Here is a 6,018-nt window from a genome sequence, read left to right as displayed (position 1 = left end):
GGCTGTTATGACAAAATAGTATATTTTGTCATTCCGGCCGTGACGCAGCGCTTCACGCACGCTCCGCTCCGCTCCGCGTCCGTGAATCTCTGCCTACGGCCATCATAACAAAAAATACTGTTCGTCATACGGCTAAAAAAAACTTTTCTAGCTTTCCTCGCCTTCGGCTCGGGCTGCAATCATATGACCTAGAATAGTATATTTCGTCATTAGATTGCAGCCTTCGCCTTCGGCTCGGTCTGCAAACTCATATTCGCCAGAAATATACTATTTCGTCACTAGGCCGAAAGAAACTTTCTGATGAACATGAGTTTGCAGCCTGAGCCGAAGGTATGTTCTCTAGAATTATACCGCTTTTAAATGCTAGAAATTTTCTGATGCGTCCGTATTCTGGACCCAAAGGAACCAGAAAATCCAAAAAATCCAAAATATCTTTTGGATTTCCTAGAGAAATCTGCAAAGTGCAAATAAAATGTCTCATATAATTTTGAAAGAAATTCTTAGCGATTCCAGTAGGTTATTTCTTGGATTCTTTCCATTAGAACCGTTACTTTAATAAAAATTAAATTTCTTGGGAAGGAATAATCTATAATTCGTCCCATAGAATTTTAATTTACCATTTTTCCTATAATTTTCATATTTTTCTCTTTTCATTTTTATAGAATTCTGCCATTTTAGACAACCTAGTGGGCAGCCTCATCCATAAGTTTTGATTTTTACTCTCAGCAAACAGTAGGTTGGAATCAGCATTATGTCGAAAAAATCATAAAATGTAACGGATAACATGAAAAACAATTATCAAATGAGAGTAATGATTTCTAGGGAATAAACTGTCGCTTCCGACCCGTTGGGACGGGAGCAAAGTCGAACTTTCCACACATAAGAGTCACGCTGGGCGCCACGAAATTGGCGTTTTTCAGGTCCCTCGACACGAAAATTAATTTTCAAATAACCGGCGGCATTGTGAGTGAACACTTTACCTCACTAATGAAGCATCATTCGAAATATTCAACAATCCTCCACTTTAGAACTGCACCTATGATTATTACCACAATGAGAACGAATTTCGGTATTAGTTCCTGCATCGCTGACGTTGCTGATAGAGCCCACGTAATGCGATTAGTGCACAGTGGGAACTCCGGCGAATCAATCCCCATTACGAACAGATGTAAACACATTTCATTAAACACAAACGTGATTAACTATCATATGCTATACATCCAATCGCAATTTCAACAATTATCTGTTGTCGACATAATCGGTTTCCAGTGCCAGCGATGCTATTCATTCCCCGAAAGAATAAGCATGCTTCGTAAAACACCAATACGGAGGGGCTAATCGCTTAGGAAATCATTGGACCACTTAATTGGAAATCCGGGAAGAAATCATTGGAAATCAAGTGATTTCCATTTCCGGTAGTGATTTCTAATGACTTCTGGAAAGCATCGGAACTCCACGCACGAAAAAATTTAATAGAACAACCTATCGAATTCGTTGGAAAATACTATTGAATTTCTATTAAAATTTCTATCAGTTTTTGGCTCATTCTATTGACATGTTCAATAGAAAAAGTCAACAGAATTCGATTTTTCTATATAACTTATTCTTTTCATATATTTTCTATAGAATTTGCTCGACTCAAATTTTCGACTCAAGTATTTTCATTCTATTTTTATTTTCGTCTCATCAAGAAAATCAAACGAAAGAACTTTAAAAATTTGAGCCGAGGAAATTCTATAGAGAATATCTCAATAGAATAAGTTATATAGAAAAATTGAATTCTATTGACTTTGTCTACTGAATATTTTCTATTGAACATTTCAATAGAATCGGCCAAAAAATAATAGAACAGTTCAATAGAAATTCAATAGAATTTTCTAACGAAATCGATAGGTTTTTCTATTAAATTTTTTTGTCCGTGTCAGTAGAAACTATAAAGAAATCAGGTGATTTCAGAACTATTCGTCTGACCCTTTGGATCTTCTTATGCACATGTCATTTGACTCTTACTATCACATCCATAAGGCCCTTCTAAACTCTTTGGTTCCCCGAATCTTACCCATATGACCCTCTTGACCGCTCGCACATTTCTTCGAGTATTTCACTCTGGAGATTCCAACCATATGACGCTTGTGAATCTTCTAACTCTTCTGACCCCTCTGATTGAGGAATGCAGTGGTCGAACGGTTTGAATACTACTGGCAGTTCTAATATTCAAACCGTTGGACCATTCTCTGCGTCATCCCCCTAGAGATTCATAAAATGGATTACATAGCGTAAATTACACCGTTCTTTGTGCGATGACCTTTGCGAGATATGATGTTCGCGAGGAATGATCCTTGGAAGGTATAAATCTTGTGACATTTGAACCTTGCGACGTTTGACCCTCGTGACGTGTGACTCGTGACATTTGGTCCGCGCGAGTTATGACTGTTGTGATGCTACTCTGTTAGAAATTTTTTAAAATTTCATGGATAATATTATCGTTAATCTCATGAGAGTGACATTGTATCGGATTTAGGGAAAAAATGGTTATGAAATTTCAAGTTTAAGGGTGCCAAGTGAATTTGAAAAAAGATTCAAAACAAATTTTTTCTTTCCCTCCATCATTGGAGAAATATGTATTCATCCATCCGACGAAATTTCAAACCCGCAACCGGAACTAGAAATCGAGAAAATAAAGGCGGAAAATCCTCTATTTCGCGTGACGAACCTCGAGAAAGCATGGGATCAAATGGGTACGGCGGGTTGAAATATCTCTCTTATTCACCCCGGTACCCCATTGTTTTTTGTCGCCATCACATTGAACACATCATTCCCCATAGCTTCAAATTTTTTCAAATTTTTCTTGAGATTCTAGGGGGTTGAAACGTTCAATTTAATCAAAACTCCATAAGAGGCCGTATATAAGACTGATTTTGTTTATTTAATTTCTCGATATCCATAAGTTCTAAAATTTTAAAGTTGTCTCCGATGTTTACCATCTGTCTAATACTATTAATTAAAAAAATTATAACTTTGTTGTCAATTTTCAAGGTCATCACCAAATTCACTTGGCACCCTTAAAGCAGAATTCACGGAAATTCATGAGTTTTCAGTGGGAGTCAGATGAAAATTTCACAATTTGATTGAATTTTCAGTGGAACATGAATATTCAGAAACAAAATGACATGAATTTTTAATTTTTCCCTGAATTTTCCTGATTTTTCCGAATTTTCACGGAATAAATGAACTGAAAAATCCAGTATTTTATTGATTTCCACATCGTTTGAGCCGAAAATCAATGGAATATTAGATTTTTCAATGACAAGATTTCCTGGAATCCCGGAAAAAATAGACCATGGAAAAAATAGACCAAGGGAAATTTTTAAGTTGGGTGGGTTTTAGCACATTTTGGGTGTGTGGGATATTTTTTCCTGGTCTATTTTTTCCGCCGATTTCCTGAAGTTTCACGGAAACTTGGACACGATAAAAATTCCCGGAATTTAGCATGGAAAATTCAGACTAAAATTTTTAACAGTGCATGAGGTTTTTGACTTCTTCTGACATCCTTACGTATAACAACGTCATGTCGAAACTGCCATTAACGACAGATGGCCTACTTTGACCCCGAAATCATGATTCTTCGAGTGATTTCTTAAAATCAAGAAACTATCAGAGTCTGCTAGAAATCCTGGAAATCACGAGAAACCCTGATTTCCAATTCTTATTACGAAATCACAGGAAATCATCAAAATTTCAGGAAATCTTGTCATTGAAAATTCAAATATTCCATTAATTTTCTGTTCGAACGATCTGAAAATCATTAAAATACTTGATTTTTCAGTGCAATTATTCCGTGAAAACTCGGAAAAATCGGGAAAATTCAGGGAAAAATTGAAAATTCATGTAATTTTGTTTCTGAATATTCATGTTCCATTGAAAATTTAATCTAGTTGTGAAATGTTCACCTCACTGCCACTGAAAACTGATGAAATTCCTTGAATTCCACCTAAAATTTGAAATTTCATAACCATTTTGCCCCTAAACCGGATTCAATGCCAATCAAGAAATTATCAGAGTCTACTAGAAGTCCTGACAATCACGAGCAACCCTGATTCCCAATTCTTATTACGAAATCACAGGAAATCAGCCCCTCGCCCACAACCATCATTTATACGATCTCCCTCCCAAAACCTGAAAGATTCGTTAAAAAATCGGTTCCATCGACTATTGACTTATGCATTGAAACATAAAAGATGTATCGACACTCATTCCATTATCGAGTATAGTCTCTGGGGCATGAAACTGTATCACTTCCCCTTCGTACATCGCACGAAGCGCGCGAACGGGAGGAAAAGAGACAGTGAAATTGTGGACATATGTGTAATTCATGTGGAAACGTACCGAATACTCACATGTTCGATCTGTTTGATACCCGCGAACACGCAAAACTAAACAGGTTGAAATGGTAGGGATGGGTACGATGGACTCGGGCCACTCCGGACCCATTCGGGCCCCTCTCGTCCACTCTGCCCACCTCTCCACACAAGTGGACGAGCAGACTGGTTGTTAGTTACCAGTGAACTTACAACGCCCGCTTTCTTATTTCTACTCTTGCAGTTTTATTTATTCTCCCCCAACTTCATCATTCAAAAAATGATTTTTTACTGTTATCAGTGGTGATAGTGACAATTGAGAATGCACAGTGTCTCATGGTGATAATGACAGGCTGAATGGGCCGATTGAGTGAACTGCAGGGTGATTGGAGCGTCTCCACGGTAATGAAGGTGTGCAACAGACACCTGTTTCACTATTGCTTTTATGCCATTTGAATGTCAACGCAACGAGAAAATTAAATTATTGGAAATTGTCAGGACTTCTGGTTCAATTATGACGTCTGTTGTTACTCTCACATACTCTCATGAATAGTTTCTATGAATTTCGATAAGCCACTGGGTGTTTCATAATTTATGGAATATATTCTGTACAGAGGATATTTTTTTCAATTTATTCAGCATTGAGTGTCCTACCCTTTTTGCTCTACACTTCTTGGCTTTATCCGAATAGAGGGGATGAATTGAAGAATATGAGAGACGAGAAAAAAATCAAGTTCCATCAGTGGTGAATTGGCCTTAACGAGAAGGGAGGGAAAGAATTGTCTCTTTACGAGTGCAATCTCAGCTATCTGTAGCTCGACCGTTCTTCTCTTTTATTATTCGAATAAATATGACAAACACGAAATAGGCTTTATAGGCAGAAACGAATAATTCGCGTTTGTTTTTATCGTGAGATATGAGACAGTGGAGGGTTCATCCTGTTTATTAAGCCTCTCCGGAAATAAAAGAAGGAAAACGTAGTGCGTTTCGACCGGTGAATGAACACAGAGAGTGGGCTGTTTTTTTACAGTTGCATTAATATGATGGATAACGCAGGTGGTTCTGAATTGCGGTGGGGGAGGAAGGACGAAAACCGGGAGGGAATGGGGATCCAACTGTTGTCGTTCTGTATTGTCGTTCAAAAAGAGTTTAGCCGCTCGCTAAGCCGCACCTCCTCAAGACAATTCATTTTCCCTCATGAAAGTTGAATTTCGTTTTAATTGAAACACACCAACGGTATCCACGGTGAGAACGAAGTAATAGTGATTAATCTGAACTTTTTGAGTGAAACAATTCAGCCTTGAATATCAGTGCCAGGGCGAGTATTTACGCCGGTGAAAATTAAGCGTTGAAATTGAATGAACAACTCGGGAAAAAGAAAAGTGTAGAAAGTTGGTAACGAGACAACAATGGGAGGATGTTGAATTTCACGTAGATAAAAGTATGTGGTTTTCCTTTTCTGTTTTATCTCACGTTACCTCAATTGAACATAAAAATGCCAACTTTTCTCACGTTCGCAAGTTCATTAATTTGTAATATTAGATTAAAGCGTTGAGTGTGAGAAAAAAAAATGAACTGAAGTACGGGAAAATTGTTGCGGTGGCTTTTCAAGCCAGTAGTTTTGTATTTCCCAAAGGTTTGGTTGGGTTTGTTCTGGGGG

Source organism: Diachasma alloeum, unplaced genomic scaffold (assembly GCF_001412515.2).
Source record: "Diachasma alloeum isolate Michigan unplaced genomic scaffold, Dall2.0 Dall_scaffold_00181, whole genome shotgun sequence".
Lineage (NCBI taxonomy): Eukaryota > Metazoa > Arthropoda > Insecta > Hymenoptera > Braconidae > Diachasma > Diachasma alloeum.
The sequence above is the reverse complement of the archived record's forward strand: the minus strand, read 5'-3'. Positions refer to the sequence as shown.